General features: G+C 42.0%; 1 protein-coding gene across 2 annotated transcripts in view; it reads left to right on the forward strand.

Moving 5' to 3' along the window:
• The first annotated feature begins 431 nt into the window (after positions 1–431).
• SYNDIG1 (synapse differentiation inducing 1) overlaps positions 432–18347 on the forward strand; it is a 117609-nt gene continuing 99693 nt past the window's right edge. Inside the window, exon 1 of one of the 2 annotated variants that reach the window (XM_024577116.3) lies at positions 432–569. The gene's annotated coding sequence lies outside the window, so the exon portion shown is untranslated. Of the gene's footprint in view, positions 570–632; positions 729–18347 lie in introns of those variants that run through there. The other variant, XM_053927440.1, reaches the window with a different exon arrangement.

The raw sequence follows: 18347 nt of genomic DNA on the forward strand, positions 1-18347 counted from the left end.
TGGGCTACTTGACAGCCGCGATCACCCACGGAGGCCCAGTCTGCCTGGGGCAAATTTGGCGGCCACCTTCGCGCAGGGCAGTTCCCTCTTCCACCTTCTCCTCCTTGCCAACTTCCCCCGGATCCCCTGGCTGCTGTCTCCTGCACGCGTATCGCCAGGCTGCGCACGCCGAGAAGGACGCCCCGGGGGGCTCCTTGCCCAACCCGCCGGCTGGGCGCGCTCCGCTGGAGTCCGCCCGCACCCCTTCCTTTCGCTGGGACCGGAGGGCCGGGCTCCGCCCCTTCGCGAAGACCCGGAGCTCCCAGCCACCCGCTGTTGCCCCTAGTCCGGCATTCCAGTACTAGCTGGGCAATTGCGGGCGCCGGCCGCGAGCGCAGCGCAGCGAGTGCGGTGGGGTTGGGTGGGGGGGGAGGGGCACGGAGGAAAACGGAGCGGGTCAGGAGAAGAGGAGTCAAGGAGCTGAGGAGCAAAGGCGGGCGCCGCACTGCCCAGCTCCCGTCAGGCTTGCTCGCCCCGGAGACGTTCGGGCTGCCGCCTGGGCGCAGTCGCCGGGTCACCTTGTCCCGGGGGTAAGTCCCACAGCCCCCACAGCGCTGGTGGTGGAGGGGTCAGCTGGAGCGTGGCGGGGCTGCGGACGGGCGTACCGGTGGCACCGGAGGCGGGCCCTGCGAAGCAGGGATTCCTGGCTCCGCCTCAGAGCGTGCAAACTAGGCGGTGCTGCGCCCGTGGTGAGTCCGGGTGGTCGCGGCAGCGGGACACGTGAGGAGCTAGCTGGGTAGCCAGATAAGCGGACAAAGCAGAGCAGGCGAACAGGATGCGGTGGAAGGGGCCGGGTGCTGTCAGCTCTGACTGCAGCTTGGCCCCTCGCCACCCCAGGCGTCCAGGGGATGCGAAGGGGCTGTTGTGCAAAGTCGGTGGGAGCTAAAGAACGCAAGACCTAGGAGCCCAACTAAACGGGGCTGCCCAGGCTGTCAGGGCGCTCGGTATGCGTAGGCAGGTTTGGCGACCCTCTGGAGCGACCCAAAGGATACTGTCTGGGACTGGTTAGTGGGGAGCCGGGGAGCCGGGGACCAAGGTCCAAGTGGGACCAGAAAGGAAAGAGGCCTTCGATTCACAGAGCGGAGTGGAAGGCGGCGAAGGTTCAAGTGCGTTCTGTTTGGGATCTCCCAACAGGCTCCCTGAACGGAGGCGGGGACTCCTGGAGCCCTTCCCAGCGGGGGAAGAGCAGGACCGGAATCCGTGAGCTGTCTGCTCCCTGGCAGCCGCGACAGCCCGCAGTCCTGATAGCCACCAGCCCAGGCGCGGAGAGGGAAGCGAGTGGATGTGCTTCTTGGGTTCAAGTTCTAGTCTCGATTTCCCTAGGTATAATTTTTGCCTCTTCGCGTGCGCTTTCCAAGCACCAGAGACAGGAATGGATTACCGGCAGAGTGGGCACTCTCCTTAGGAAAGGGGCTTTGATCTCCGTGTTTCTTTTTCAAGATCCCAGTAGAACTGGCGATCGCAGCCTTGCCTTGAGGAGGCTGCCAGTGTAGCAGCTTGGCTTTTCTGAAAGACTAGAAGAAGGGCTCCTCTGATCGCATTTCATTTTCATCGGGCCGGGGTTTGGATTCCTGACATCCAGACTTCAGGTGCGAGGAGCCCTTCTGCGACGTCAGATGCGCTGGCGCATCCAACTGGCCCGCACTCGCTGTCTGCGCCTTTCCTGGCCGCGTTCCTATGTTTATTGCAGCAAACACTGGCTGAGGGCTTGGCTGACGACTTGGGGATTAGGGGGTGCATGACTCTGTTTTCTAGTTAGAATCCAGTTCAGCGGTTGGGAAGTGTACGCGTGTTTGTGTATCTGCCCGCCCCGCTCCTACTGTTTGGTCAGAGCCCAAAGAGAGACGTGCTGCACAGACCTGCAGCCTGTAGGGTTAGCATCTTGGTAACAAACCGGAAAGAGCTAGCCAACTTTTCCTTGCTGAGGTGCGATTGCCTGGGCAAAGTCCCTAGGTGCAGGAATGTGGTCTTCCCAGAGAGGTCTGACTCCGAAAATTCTCACAGCAGCCAAAGTGAAAGTGAGCCCCCAGAGCGGCTGCAGACAGTCTGATGTCTTTTCTGGCTAGGACAGGAAGTAGCTGGAGCTGAATTTTCGGATGAATTATTGCATACTGTGTGTCTTGCAGGTGTGTGGAATTTCTTTCTGGAGATGAGACCACAGGTACGTGGCCTGTGGGATGTGTGAGAAAGGGCTCTTCCTCTCTTCCTCTAACACCCTCTGGCACCTTTGCAAGAAGCAAATGTTGATTTGTAGCTGATCTAGGGCCCTCTCCCACCAAGCCCCCACCTACTGCACGGAAAGGGAATAGTCATAATCAAGAGGGCCTTGTTAAATAAAGCAAAAAAATTGAGAAATCTGTTTCAAGGTTTTTTTTTTAATGGAAAATTTCAATGCTACAGAAAGGTGGAGGGAATGATACATTGAACTTCCAGTATTCCCCTCATCCCACCACCAAATTCATTAACCTTTTGCCCTTCTCCCTTGTTTACTGCCCCTTCTCAGAATTCTGGAGGCCATGTGGGTGAAGGATTTCATGTTCCTTGCAAGCTTATTTCACCTCCAAATGCATCCTCATGTATCTCCAGCTGATGATGTTTCATTTTTATCTAACAGAAATGACTGCATGCCTGATTTAAATGATTCCATTAGAACATAGGTGATGTTAAAATAAAAATGAAGGTACACCCTCCTTTCCATTTTGGCATTGAAAAAAACACCTGCAAACATTCCTTGAGGCCTGAAGAGGGGAACTGAAAGAAGGGGAAATCTAGATCCTGAGAAAAATAGACATTTGTCACAATATAGATTTGGCATATGCCTTTTGATGTGCAGTGGATACACAAGAATCTAGTTGAAATATCATGGGCAAAATAACCATTTTTTGGTAAAAACTTTAAAAACAATTTCATAATAATAAGCAATTAATTTCTTCCACATTTAATATGACATATTAGTGATACTCTGGACTCAATTCACTTTTCTCATTAAATCTCTTCCTCCCCCCCACACCCCGGAAATTATTACTAAGAGAATAAAAAGATATGTTCTTATGTAATTTTTTTTATCAAAGACACTTGTCAATGCTATTCTGAGGTTTATGAAGAGAACTAAATATTTCATCTCTCAATAGGAAAACATTTGGTCATCACACTGGTCACCTTACCCTCTACAGAGACTCTACTCACTCAAATAGGATTTCAGATGTAGTTTCTGTTGGATGGAAAATAGCATGGAAACGGCCTCCAGAGACAGTGAAAAGGTGGCCCCTACACTCACACACCTACATGGCCCCCTTTCACCCTGAACACCTCTGCACCTTCATTTATATAAAAGCTGTTTCTAAAAATTGTCAATGACGTTCTTGGAGGATTCAGCCAGACTTCTGAATACCGTTATAAGGTGCACTATTTAAAGGCATCCTTACCTAACCTTTTGTAATATGAATAACCATCCTATTATTTAACACTTTTATGTCTTCCTCTCCCCAAATAAAACCTTATCTTTCCATGACACCAGCATGTCCCTGAACCCCTGACTTTTTCCTTTGCACGGTCCCCATGCACATTGGAGATTCTCATGTCTAACATGAACAGATCGTGACCTGTAGTTTGAACAGATTTTAATTTACAAATAAAATTATTTCAATGAGTGGGAGAAAATGTCAAAGATTGAAGGATGAGGTGTTCATTCACCAGCAGTGGCAAAGCAGTGAGACAGAGTATCAAAACAGTCTGTTGTTCTTTCAATGGAAAGTCACAAGGCCCTTTTGTGGGAACATGATGATATGAAGTGATATTACACTGTAGCATATTACACTGCAAACATTGGGTCAACGTGTCAAAAAAGCAAAACATTAAAGATATTCAAACATTAAATATTCAAAACATTAAAGATAGGCTGACCAATTTCCTGTCCATGTCACCAGAATTGGAATGTTGCATAGGTGGTTTTAACAAATGTGATTGTTCAACATTGTCTGTGCAATATATGTAGACATTTCAAATTACTCCTGAGAGTTCGTAAACATGTGTTATAAAGAAAAGCTGCAGTAACTCTCAGGCATCAGGCTACAATTCCAGTGCCCTAGTTGTCCCTTCAGGCAATATACTAGATTTTAGCTGGGGTGGGGGGTAGGGAGAGAGGGAGTAGTGGGGAAGAGACATTTGTGATTTTCTCATGTCTATGCTTGCCTGCCTCTCCTCCCCATGGTATTTTCTAGAGTGCCTGTGAGAAGACAGTTTTCAAACTCTCAGCTCTACTGCTTGCTTGTTAAATGATCTTAGATCACTTAACTTTTCTGAGCTATTTCTTTTTTATTTTTCTTCCTAAAATTTTATTTTATTTTATTTTGATTTCATCTTTGTTGTATTTTTCCCATTACTATTTCATCCCCTTATATCCTCCTCTGCCAAGCAATCACTTTCTTTTCACCCATATTCATTCCAGGATTTGGGGGGGGGGGGGACTATGGCTGTCACAGTTTTTTAAATTAGGAAAGACTCTGGATTGAGAAATTTTAGTGCATTTTAATGGAATGTTTGCTTTGCCTCCCTATGGCTCTCTGAGAACAGAAAATAAATCAGCTCAATCCCTTCATTGTACCTGTATCCTACAACTCCTTGTTGGCAACAGTCAGAATAAGGACAGTGTGTGTATCTTCATGAAGGTATGCATTCTCTTGTAGGAATGTGCCTGACTGATGTAGACATTCATGTCAGCTGGGTTTAGAGGGGATGTAGAAGAAAGGCTTATTTAAGAGCAATAGCTTTAACACGATTAAACTTTTTTAATATGGTGTGTGTGTGTGTATTTGGTCCAATTATCCCTTTGCTCTCCCCTGCCCCACCAACACCCCCTCCCACAGTCAATCCCCACCTAGTTGTCCATGCCCATGGGTCATTTACACCTGTTTGTTGATTAGACCCTTCCCCATCTTTCCCCCTTATCCTACCCCCTCCCCTCTGGTCCCTGTCATTCTGATCCTTGTTTCCATGCCTTTGGTTCTATTGAGCTTGTTTCTTTGTTTTGTTTATTAGGTTACACTTATAGGTAAGATCATATGTATTGGTATTTCACTGCCCAGCTTATTTCACTTAGCATAACGCTCTCCAGAACCATCTATGCTGTCACAAAGGGTAGGAGCTCCTTCTTTCTCTCTGCTGTATAGAATTCCATTGTGTAAATGTACCATAGTTTTTGGATGCACTCATTTGCTGATGGGCACTTAGGTTACTTCCAGTACTTGGCTATTGTAAATTGTGCTGCTACGAACATTGGGGTGCATAGGTTCTTTTGGATTGGTGTTTCAGGGTTCTTAGAGTATAATCCCAGCAGCGGCAGTTCCATTTTTACTTTTCTCAGGAAATTCCATACTGTTTCCCAAAGTGGCCTCACCAGTCTGCATTCCCACCAACAGTGCACTAGGATTCTCTTTTCTCCACAACCTCACCAGCACTTGTTTTTTGTTGATTTGTTTATGATAACCATTCTCATGGATGTGAAGTGGTATGTCATTGTGGTTTTAATTTACATCTCTCTAATGGCTAGTGATGCTGAGCATTCTTTCATATATCTATGGGCCCTCTGTATGTCCTCCTTGGAGAAGTGTCTGGTCAAGTTCTTAGCCCATTTTTTAATTGGGTTTTTTGTCTTCAGAGTGGAGTCATGTGAGTTCTTTATATATTTTGGAGATCACACTCTTGTCCAGGATATCATTAGCAAATATATATTCTCATACAGTTGGTTCCCTTTTCATTTTACTGATGTTTTCTTTTGCTGTGAAGATTTTTAACTTGATGTAGTCCTATTTGTTTATTCTTTCTTTTATTTCCCTTGCCTTAGAGGATATATTGACAGAAATATTCCTGTGTGGTATGTCTGAGATTTTACTGTCTATGTATGTTTTCTTCTAGGACATTTATGGTGTCATGGCTTATGTTTAAGTCTTTTCTCCATTTTGAATTTATTCTGCTGTATGGTATAAGATGTTGGTCTAGTTTCATTTTTTTTGCATATAGCTGTCCAGTTCTCCCAACACCATCTGTTGAAGAGGCTATTTTTTCTCTATTTTATGCCTCTGCCCCCTTCATCAAATATTAATTGACCATCAAGACATGGATTTATTTCTGGGCTTTCTATTCTGTTGCACTGATATATATGTCAGTTCTCATGCCAGTACCAGACTGTTTTGATTATAGTGGCCTTGTGATATAGTTTGATATCAGGTTTTGTGATCCCTCCTTTCATGATTGCTGAGGCTATTTGGGATGGTTTTTGGTTCCATGTAAGTTTTTGAAATGTTTGTTCTAAATCTGTGAAGTATGTCATTGGTATTTTAATAGGGATTGTGTTGAATATATTAATTGCTTTGCATAGTATGGGCATTTTAATGATGTTAATTTTTCTAATGCATAAACATGGTATATGCTTCTATTTGTTTGTGTCTTCCTTAATTTCTTTCTTCAAGGTTCTGTAGTTTTCTGAGTACAGGTCTTTTACCTCCTTGGTTACATTTTTTCACAGGTACTTTATTTTCTTGTTGCTATAGTAAATGTATTTTTTCCTGATTTCTCTTTCTGATATTTCATTGTTAGTGTACAAAAATGCCTTTGATTTCTGAATATTGACTTCATATCATGCTATATAGCCAAATTCACTTATTAGGTTGAGTAGTTTTTTAGTGGAGACTATCGGGTTTGCTATATACACTATCATGTCATCTGCAAAAAATGACAGTTTTACTACCTCCTTTCCAATTTGGATGCTTTTATTTCTTTTTCTTGTCTGATCACAGAGGCTAGAACTTCTAATACTATGTTGAATAAAAGTGGCGAATGCAGACACCCTTGTCTTGTTTCTGATACTAGTGGGAAAGCTTTTAGTTTTTTCCCATTGAGTATGATGTTGGTTGTAGGTTTCTTATATATCACCTTTATTATGTTGAGGTATGATCTTTCTATTCCCACTTTGCTGAGGGATTTTATCATGAGTGAGTGCTGTGTTTTATCAAATGCGTTTTCAGCATCTATTAAGATGATCATGTGGTTTTTGCCTTTCATTTTGTTTATGTGGTTTATGACATTTATTGATTTGTGAATATTGTGCCATCCTTGCATCCCTTGATGAATCTCACTTGATCATGCTGTATGATCTTATTAATGTATTGCTGGAAGTAGTTTGCCAATATTTTTTGAGGATTTAGCATCTGTGTTCCTCAGTGATATTGGCCCATAGTCTCCTTTCTTTGTTGTGTCTTTACCTGGTTTTGGAATTAGGATAATACTGGCCTCATAAAAAGAGTTTGGGAGTCTTCCTTCTTCTTGAATTTTCTGAAGTAATTTAAGAAGGGTAGGAGTTAACTTTTCCCTAAATGTTTGGTAAAATTTGCCTGTGAAGCTGTCCAGTCCAGGGCTTTTATGTGCCAGGAGTCTTTTGATTACTGCTTCAGTTTCAGTAGCTGTTATTGGACTGCTTTGGCTTTCTGCTTCTTGGTTCAGTTTTGGAAGATTGTATATTTCTAGAAATTTCTCCATTTCACGGGGGTTTTCAAATATTGTGGCATATCATTGTTTGTAGTAATCTCTTACAGTCCTTTGTATTTCTGTAGTGTTGGTTGTAATTTCTCCCCTTTCGTTTCTGATTTGATTTATTTGGTTCTCTCTCTTTTTTTCATGATGAGTCCATTAAAGGTTTGTCAAGTTTGTTTATCTCTTCAGCTAACCAGTTCCTGGAGTTATTGATTCTTTGAAATGTTTTTTAGTCTCGATGTCATTTAATTCTGATCTGATCTTGGTTATTTCCTTCCTTCTACTCACTCTGAGCTTTGGTTTTTATTGTTACCCTAGTTCTTGTAGATGTTGGGTTAGGTTGTTTATTTGAAATTATTTTGCCTTTTTTAGGTAGACCTGTATTGCTTTAAAATTCCCTCTCAGGACAGCCTTCACTATGTCCCACAGGTTTTGGGCTGTTGTGTGATAACTTTCATTAGTTTCCAGAAACTTTTTTATTTCTTCCTTGATCTCATTTTCAAGCCGTTCATTATTTAATAGTATGATATTCAGTCTTCATGAATTTGAATGTTTTTGTGTTTTCCTTGAGGTTGACTTCTAATTTTAAGACATGGTGATCTGAGAGATCTTGATATGATTTCAATTTTCTTGAATTTGTTGAGACTTCTTTTGTGTCCTACCATGTTGTCTATCTTTGAAAACATTCAATGTTCATTTGAAAAGAATGTGTGTTCTGTTTCTTTGGTGTGAAAGGTTCTGTATACAACAATTAAGTCCATATGGTATAGAGTGTTCTTCAATGCCACAATATCCTTGCTGATTCTTTGTGTGGAATCTACCCATTGTTGAAAATGGGGAGTTAAATCCCCCTTCTATGAGTCTGTTTCTGTTGATATCTTTCTTGAAGTCCTCGAAGATTTTCCTTATATTTTTGGTTGTTCCTATGTTGGGTATTTGTGTGTTTTCAAGGATTATATCTTGTTTTTTGGGGGGGATTTAAATAGCACTCGGAATTTCCACTGTATTTCACTATCTTTAATTAAATTCTTTTCTTAACAACAAACACCATAATCTTTGATTAAAAACATACTTCTGAGGATTAACTAAAGTTATTAGAAGTTTACTATCTTTCTTTTTTATTTATTTTGATTTTTTATTATTATTTTTTAATTTTAATTTTGTATTGTTATTCAATTACAGTTGTGTGCCTTTTCTCCCTATCCCTCCACCCGACCCCAGCTGAACCCCCTTCCCTCCCCCACCTCCACTCTCCCCCTTGATTTTATCCATGTGTCCTTTATAGTAGTTCCTGTCATCCCCTCTCCTCACTGTCCCCTCCCCACTCCCCCATGCACATTGTTAGATTGTTCTTAACTGCAATGTCTCCGGTTATATTTTGTTTCCTTTTTTCTTCTATTTATTATGTTCCAGTTAATGGTGAGATCATATATGGTATTTGTCCCTCACCATCGGGCTGATATCTTTTATTTTTAATTTTTTATTGTTATTCAATTACAGTTGTGTGCCTTTTCTCCCATTCCCTCCACCCCACCCCAGCTGAACCCACCTCCCTCCCCAACATCCATCCTCCCCCTTGATTTTGTCCATGTGTCCTTTATAGTAGTTCCTGTAATCCCCTCTCCTCACTGTCCCCTCCCCACTCCCCCCTGTCCATTGTTAGATTGTTCTTAACTTCAAAGTCTCTTGTTATATTTTGTTTCCTTCTTTATTTTTTTCTATTTATCATGTTCCAGTTAAAGGTGAGATCATATGATATTTGTCCCTCACTGTCTGGCTTATTTCACTTAGCATAATGCTCTCCAGTTCCATCTATGCTGTTGCAAAGGGTATAAGCCCCTTCTTTCTCTCTACTGCGTAGAATTCCATTGTGTAAATATACCATAGTTTTTGGATCCACTCGTTTGCTGATGGGCACTTCGGTTGCTTCCAGTACTTGGCTATTGTAAATTGTGCTGCTATGAACATTGGGGTGCACAGGTTCTTTTGGATTGGTGTTTCAGGGTTCTTAGGGTATAATCCCAGCAGCGGAATTGCTGGGTAAAAGGGCAGTTCCATTTTTAGTTTTCTGAGGAAATTCCATACTGTTTTCCACAGTGGCCTCATCAGTCTGCATTCCCACCAACAGTGCACTAGGGTTCCCTTTTCTCTGCATCCTCTCCAACATTTGTTTGTGGATTTGTTTATGTTGGCCACTCTGACTGGTGTGAGATGGTACTTCATTGTGGTTTTAATTTGCATGTCCCTGTGGCTAGTGATGCTGAGCATCTTTTCATATGTCTCTGGGCCCTCTGTATGTCTTCCTTGGAGAAGCGTCTGTTCAAGTCCTTTGCCCATTTTTTAATTGGGTTGTTTCTCTTCCTGGAGTGGAGTCATGTGAGTTCTTTATATATTTTGGAGATCAGGCCCTTGTCTGAGGTATCGTTGGCAAATATGTTTTCCCATACTGTTGGTTCTCTTTATAATTTGGTGCTGTTTTCTTTAGCCATGCAGAAGCTTTTTATTTCGATGAGGTCCCATTTGTTTATTCTTTCCTTTATGTCCCTTGCTTTAGGGGACATGTCTGTGAGGATGTTGCTGCGTGGAATGTCTGAGATTTTCCTGCCAATTCTTTCCTCTAGGACTTTTATGGTGTTACGACTTATATTTAAGTCTTTTATCCATCTTAAGTTTATTTTTCTGTATGGCGTAAGTTGGTGATCGAGTTTCATTTTTTTGCACGTAGCTGTCCAGATCTCCCAACACCATCTGTTGAAGAGGTGGTTTTTGCTCCATTTTATGTTCCTGCCTCCTTTGTCAAATATTAATTGACCGTAATGACTTGAGTTTATTTCTGGGCTCTCTGTTCTGTTACATTGGTCTCTGTGCATGTTTTTATGCCAGTACCAGACTGTTTTTATTACAGTGGCCTTGGAATACAGTTTGATATCAGGCATTGTGATCCCTCCTGCTTTGTTCTTCTTTCTCAAAATTGCTGCAGCTATTCGGGGTTGTTTATGGTTCCATATGAATTTCTGAAGTGTTTGTTCTCTATCTGTGAAATATGTCATGGGTACTTTAATAGGGATTGCATTGAATCTATAAAGTGCTTTGGGTAGTATGGCCATTTTGATGACGTTAATTCTTCCAATCCATGAGCATGGTACATGCTTCCATTTGTTTGTGTCTTCCTTAATTTCTTTCTTCAGTGTTGTGTAGTTTTCTGAGGATAGGTCTTTTACCTCCTTGGTTAGGTTTATTCCTAGAGACTTTATTTTTCTTGTTGCTATATCAAATGGGATTTTTTTCCTGATTTGTGTTTCTGCAGTTTCATTGTTGGTATACAGGAATGCCTTTGATTTCTGAGTATTGACTTTGTACCCAGCTGTTTTGCCAAATTCGTTTATTAGGTCGAGTAGTTTTTTGGTGGAGTCTATAGGATTTTCCATGTAGACTATCATGTCATCTGCAAACAGTCACAGTTTCCTTTCCTCCTTTCCAATTTGGATGCCTTTTATTTATTTTTCTTGTCTGATTGCTATGACTAGGACTTCCAATACTACGTTGAATAGGAGTGGTGAGAGAGGGCATCCTTGTCTTCTTCCTGATCTTAGTGGGAAAGATCTAAGTTTTCGTCCATTGAGTATGGTGTTGGCTGTAGGTCTCTCATAAATGGCCTTTATTATGTTGAGGAATGCTCCCTCTATTCCCACTTTGCTGAGTTTTTTATCATAAATGGGAGCTATATCTTATCAAATGCTTTTTCCACATCTATTGATATGATCATGTAATTTTTGTCTTTTCTGTTGTTGATGTGATGTATTATGTTTATTGATTTGTGAATATTATACCATCCTTGCATCCCTGGAATGAATCCTACTTGGCCATGAAGTATGATCTTTTTAATGTATTGCTGGATGCGGTTTGCCAATATTTTGTTGAATATTTTAGCGTCTATGTTCATCAGCGATGTGGCCTGAAGTTTTCTTTCTTCATTGTGTCTTTATCTGGTTTTGGGATTAGGATGATGCTGGCTTCATAAAAAGAGTTTGGGAGTCTTCCATCAGTTGGGATTTTTTTGAATAGTCTGTGAAGGATAGGGGTTAGCTCTTCCTTAAATGCTTTGAGAATTCTCCTGTGAAATCTTCTGGTTCAGGGCTTTTGTGTGTTGAGAGTTTTTTGATGACTGCTTCAATTTCATCTGCTGTTATTGGTCTGTTCAGGTTTTCTGCTTCTTCTTCATTCGGTTTTGGACGATTATATTTTTCTAGAAATGTGTCCATTTCACCTAGGCTTTCAAATTTCTTAGCATACAGTTCTTCGTAGTAATTTCTTACAATCCTTTGTATTTCTGTGGTATCAGTTGTAATCTCTCCTCTTTCATTTCTAATAGTGTCTATTTGGATCCTCTCTCTTTTTTTTCTTGATGAGCCTACTTAAAGGCTTGTCGATTTTGTTTATCTTTTCAAAGAACTTGCTCCTGGATTCATATCCTTAGAATTGTGCTTTTAGTCTCTATGTCATTTAACTGTGCTCTGATCTTGGTTATTTCCTTCCTTCTGCTTGCTCTGGGCTCTCTTTGTTGTTGTTCCTCCAGTTCTTGTAGGCGTAGGGTTAGGTTGTTTGTATGAAATGTTTCTATCTTTTTAAGGTAGGCCTGTATTGCTATGAACTTCCCTCTCAGGACTGCCTTTGCTGTGTCCCATAGGTTTTGGGTTGTTGTGAGTTCATTTTCATTTGTTTCCAGAAAGTTTTTGATTTCTTCCCTAATCTCGCTTGACCCATTCATTGTTTAATAGCATGCTATTCAGTCTCCATGATTTTCAGTGTTTTGCGTTTTTTCCTTTGGGGTTGGTTTCTAGTTTCAGTCCCTTGTGGCCAGAGAAAATGCTTGATATGATTTCACTTTTCTTCAATTTGTTGAGGCTTGCTTTGTGTCCTATCATGTGGTCTATCTTTGAAAAAGTTCCATGGACACTTGAAAAGAATGTGTATTTTGCTTCTTTGGGATGAAAAGCTCTATATATATCAGTTAAGTCCATTTCCTCTAGGGTGTTGTTAAGTGACACAATATCCTTGATGATATTTTGTTTGCAAGACCTGTCCATCTTTGACAGTGGGGTGTTAAAGTCCCCTACTATAATTGTGTTGCTGTCAATATCTTTCTTCAAGTCCTCCAAGATTTTCTTTATGTATTTGGGTGCTCCTATGTTGGGTGCATTTATATTTACAATATTTATGTCTTCTTGGTGGATTCTTCCTTTGAGTTTTGTGAAGTGATCTTTTGGGTCTCTCTTTATGGCTTTCTTTGGAAGTCTATTTTGTCTGATATGAGTATTGCTACCCCTGCTTTTTTTTCCTGTCCGTTTGCTTGGAAAACTTGTTTCCAGCCCTTCACTTTCAGTCTGTGTAAGTCTTTTGTCCTAAGATGGGTCTCTTGTAGGCAGCATAAGTGTGGGTCATGTTTTCTTATCCCTTCAGCTCTTCTATTTCTTTTGATTGGAGCATTTAACCCATTTACATTTAAGGTTATTATCGATAGGTAGTTATTCATTGCCATTTTTTCCTACCTGTGTTCCTCTGTCTTTCTCTTTTCCTTCCTTACCTTAAAGCAGTCCCTTTAGCATCTCTTGCAGAGCTGGTTTGGTGGAAGTATATTCTTTTAGACTTCTTTTGTCTGGGAAACTCTTTATTTGGCCTTCTATCTTGATTGAGAGCCTTGCTGGGTAAAGTAGTCTTGGTTGCAGGCCTCTGGTTCTCATTACTTGAAATATTTTTTGCCATTCTCTTCTGGCTTGGAGCGTTTCCTTTGAGAAGTCAGTTGCTATCCTTATTGGGGCTCCCTTGTATGTTACTTCCTCTTTCTCCCTTGCTGCCTTTAAGATCCTCTCTTTGTCTTGGAATTGTGCCATTTTAATTATGATGTGTCTTGCAGTGGGCCTCTTTGGGTTCCTCTTGTTTGGGATTCTCTGTGTTTCCTGGATTTGGGTGACCTTTTCTCTCATCAGATTAGGGAAATTTTCCATCATTACTTTTTCAAACAGGTCTTCTAGCACTTGCTCTTCTTCTTCTCCTTCTGGTATTCCTATTATACGGATATTGTTACATTTCATGTTGTCCTGCATTTCCCTTATTGCCTCTTCATTCTTTCTGAGCCCCTTTTCCTGTTCTTGCTCTTTCTGGGTGTGTTTTTCTACTTTGTCCTCCTGCTCGCTGATCCGATCCTCTGCTTCATCAAGTCTGCTTTTCATTCGTCTACTGTGTTCTTCAATTCAGAAATTGTATTCTTCATTTCCTCTTGGCCCTTTTTGATAGTTTCTATTTCGTTTTTCATGTTGATATAGTTTTCAGTGAGTTCATTGTAGTTTCCCTGTAGTTTCTGGTAGTTCTCTGTGGGCCCAATGAGCTCAGTGAGCTTCCTGATAACCATTTCTTTGAATTCAATATCTGATAGTTGAGTTGCCTCATTTTCAGTTAGCATTTTTCTGAGGCTTCCTGCTTTCCTTTCATTTGGGGATTTTTTCTTTGTCTTCCCATTGTTTGTGAGACTCTTTTTGTTAGCCTCTGCTTCTTAAATTGATCTATTCTGACTCCCTGGGTTTGTGGTATGAACTTCTGTGGTAGAATGCCAATGGGATTCAGTGGTGCTGTCTCCTTAATCCCCTGTACTCACTGATCTTGAGCTGACGTTTATATGTGTAACACGGTCTAACTCTGGTCTTTTCAGCACTCCAGGTTTTATTTTCTCACCTGTGGGAAAAAGAGAAAGCGGTGGGAGAAGAAAAACGAAGAAGGGAAGGAGGGAAAAAGGGAATAGAAAAGGAAAGGAAGGAAGGAAGAAGGAATAAAGAAAGATCAGAGGCAAGATAAGAAGGAATTTTAACAAAAATTAAAACAGAAGAATAAATAAAAGAAGGCAGGAAGAAGGAATAAAAAAGGTAAAGGATGGAAGGAAGAAGGAATAAAAAAAGAAAGAAGGAGAGAAAGGAAGAAGGAATTCAGGGGGAAAGGAGGAAAGAAAAAAAAAAGTCTTCTGTTGGCTTTAAACTGGTCAGGTTAGTTCTGCTGGTCTTTCTGTCTGTGGAATGGGAGGAGATGGGTGGAAGGATTGGTTTCACTTTTCTCCCTTCCTGAGCCACACTCTTCACTCTTGTTCAGCCTCCAGTCCTGTTCCTCAGGATCCTTCTGCTCCCCACTAGGCCTTTAGTTCACCAGCTGTGCTGTCCTTGAGTTGCACCAATTAGGGGCAACTCACACTCCCCCTTCTTGCTCTTTGCTGTATTAGATGCTAGGAGCTCTGGGTGCTGCTATGGGGTAGTTCAGCCCCCTACTGGGTCAAGTCTTTCTGGGGAATGCTGTCTCCCCTAGCCCTACAGCTCCCCTCTGCTGGGTGTTCTGCCTTCCTCCTAGAGAGCCAGTAGGCCCTGCAGGGCTCTGTGCACAGTGGCCAGGTAGTAGTTGTTCAGAACCAGTGCTTTTAGATGTGGTCCCTGGCAGGCAGCCAGGCTGTTGAGCAGCCAATCTGCTGCTTTGGGCCTGTGGGTGGGGCAGCTAGCCTCTGCTCCGGGTTTCAGTTGTGGGCCCCCTACCAGTGTTTTAGGTGTGGGCAGCCAGCCGGGGTTTCAGGTGTGGGCCCCCAGTCTGCTAATCTGGGTGCGTGCAACCGGGTTTCAGGTGAGAGCTGGGGCTGCTTATCCTGCGTTCACAGTCCAGGGGCTGAGGTGGGAGGGGCGCCAGAGGCCATGGCTGCTGCGAAGAGTTCTCTAACTAGCCGCTGAGTGCCTCTATTTTATTTTTCTTTTTGAGAAATTCTTCCCATTCAAGCCCCCCTGGTCCAAACAAGCACCTGGCTGCTCACACAGCCCAGCCTGGCTCTCTCCCAAGAATCCTGCAGCAGACCCTGCACCTGGGCCCGGGCTTCAGCCGCCCTGGTCCCTGCCCTGGTCCCAGGCACCTTATTGTCCTTAAGCACTCTTCTTACTGTCAGATCTTTCAATGTCCTCTATCTTTGGTCTCCGACCTTCATATATGCTGGAATACCGTTGGCTGTTCGCTCTGCTCCTCAGACCAGCTAGGTGTTTCACTGGTGTTGAGGGAAAGTGGACTCTGCTCCCACCTATCGTGCCATCTTCCCGCCTATCCAGGATTATATCTTATTGGTGAATTATTCCCTTAATTATTGTGAAGTGTCCTTCATTGTCTCTATTAATGGCAGGGGTGTCAAACGCATTTTCACCAGAGGCCATATCAGCCTCACGGTTGCCTTCAAATGGCCAAATGTAATTTTAGGACACTATAAATGTAACTCCTCTTTAACAGTTAAACGAGGGCTCGGTGATGCTGCTGAGTAGAAACAAGGTGGTGGGCCAGATAAAACAAGGTAGATGGCTGGATTTGGCCCGTGGGCCTTGTGTTTGCCACCTGTGAGTTACGGCTTTGTTTTGAAATCTATTTTGTCTGATATAAGTATTGCTACTCTGAATTTTTTCCATGTCTGTTTGCTTAGAATATTTTTTTCCATCCCTTCACTTTCAGTCTATTTGGATCTTTTGTTCTGGAGTGGGTCTTTTTTAGACAGCATCTATGCGGGTCACGTTTTCTTATCCTTTCAGCTCCTTGTGTCTTTTGATTGGAGTATTTAATCCATTTACATTTAAGGTTATTATTATAGGTACTTATTCTTTGCCATTTTTTCCCTTTGTCCCTGTGTTCCACTCTCTCTCTTTTTCTTCATCTTAAAGCAGTCCCTTTAGCATCTATTGTAGTGCTGGTTTGGTGATGTATTCTTTTAGCCTTTTGGCAGGGGGAGGTTTGGAAACTCTTATTTCACCTTCCATTTTAAATTAGAGCCTTGCTGTGGAGAGTAGTCTTGGTTGCAGGCCTTTGCTTTTCATTACTTGGAAATATTGTTTGCCATTCCCTTCTGACTTATAAAGTTTTTGTTGTGAAATCAGCTGATATCCTTAACAGAGCTCCCTTGTAGGTTACTAGCTTTTCTTCTCTTGTTGCCTTTAAGATTGTCTCTTTTCTTTGAATTTTACCATTTTTATTATGATGTGTCTTGGAGTGGGCCTTTTTGGGTTCATCTTGATTGGGACCCTTGGTGCTTCCTGGTCTTGTGTGACTTTTTCTCTCATCAACTTAGGAAAGTTTTCTGTCATAACTTTTTCCAAGAGGATTTCTATCCCTTGCTCCTCTTCTTCTTCTGGTATCCCTATAATATGCATATTATTATATTTCATTTTGTCCTGCTGCTCTCCTAAACCCTCTTCATTCTTTTTGAGTCTGTTTTTGTTCTGTTATTCCTTCTGGGAATTATTTTCCGACTTGTCCTTCAGCACACTGATTCATTCCTCTGCTTCACATAGCCTGATTTTAATTCCTTCTACTGTGTTCTTCATTTCAGTTGTATTCCTCATTTCCTGCTGGCTCTTATTGATAGTTTCTATGTTCTTTTTCTTACTAGTATAGTTCACAGTAAGTTCCTTGTAGCTTCCCTGGAGTTCCCATCAAGAATAGAAGTCCATTTCACCAATGCCTCCACCTTGAGTTTGGACTGACCCCATGATGACTTTAACCAACACAGTGAAGTTTGAATGGAAATGTGCCAGTTTCGAACCCATGCTTCATGAGGACTTGTACACTTAAACTTGCTATTTTGGACCTTGTCCACCACCTTGTGAATGAGCCCAGGCTAATATGTGATTCAACCAACAGCTTCTGATAACCACCAGATGTATCAGTGAAGCTGCCTTGTACTCTTCAACCACAATGGAACTCATAGTGACTGGAGCCTCATAAGTGACCCCAGGAAAGATCTTCCAAGAACAGAGTAGCCTAGCTCAGCCCCACCTGCTGACTCAGAGAATTATGAATAAATAAAATAACTGCCATTATAATCCACTAACTTTTGGGGTGGTTTGTTACACAATAAATAATCATTGATACATGTGCCTGGAAAATGGACTGAAAATTATCTCCACATAAATTATATGTGTGTATGTGTGTGTATATACACTCAATTTACTAATATAGCCCTTGAACAAATTTTGTATATGAATTCATTGCTCTTATAGAAATGAAATATGTGTGTGTGTGTCTATATACATACATATACTCAATTTAGTAATATAGCCCTTGAACAAATTTTGTATGTGAATTCATTGCTTTTACAGAAAGGAAATATGGGAAATGAGTTAGCCAGGATCCTTGAGACTCTGGAGGAGATAAGGCACCATTGAGCTGCTGCATTCACATTAAACCAGACCTGGAGAGCCAGACAGAACTCTTTAATGTTTTATACATATAAAGTGCTTAAAACAGTGGCTTATGAAGTAACTTACTTCATCAGCTTTTGATGTCCATTTGTGATCTTATTGCAGCTCACACTGTCTGGTGTTGTGTTAAGAATAAAATACACCAGATGGAAAACCACTATGTTGGTGTGGTAATAAATCATCCACCTCAAGCCCTTCTTCAGGCTGCAGAATGGAGACTGTGGTGACAAGCAGAAGAGGGACAGTCTTCCTCTGTCCTGAGACCTAAAGATGTGGGCACAAGGAGCCCTCCCCTGTGCATCATACTGGTTTCTGCTTAGGAAAGATGAATCTCAATTGTTTCCACTTTTGCTGAGAACTATTCCTCAAGCAGGCCCAAGGTCTCTTTATTGGTGAGCTAAGTGGGACCAAGGTATGAGAGTTTTGCAGAAGAGGAGTTAAATATGGTAGAAGACTCTCCACCACGAATCTCAACTAGAAGTACTGCTCTTGTACCTGTACTGCCCTTGACATCAGGCCTGTGCC

Source organism: Desmodus rotundus, chromosome 6, assembly GCF_022682495.2.
Source record: "Desmodus rotundus isolate HL8 chromosome 6, HLdesRot8A.1, whole genome shotgun sequence".
In the NCBI taxonomy this organism is placed as follows: domain Eukaryota; kingdom Metazoa; phylum Chordata; class Mammalia; order Chiroptera; family Phyllostomidae; genus Desmodus; species Desmodus rotundus.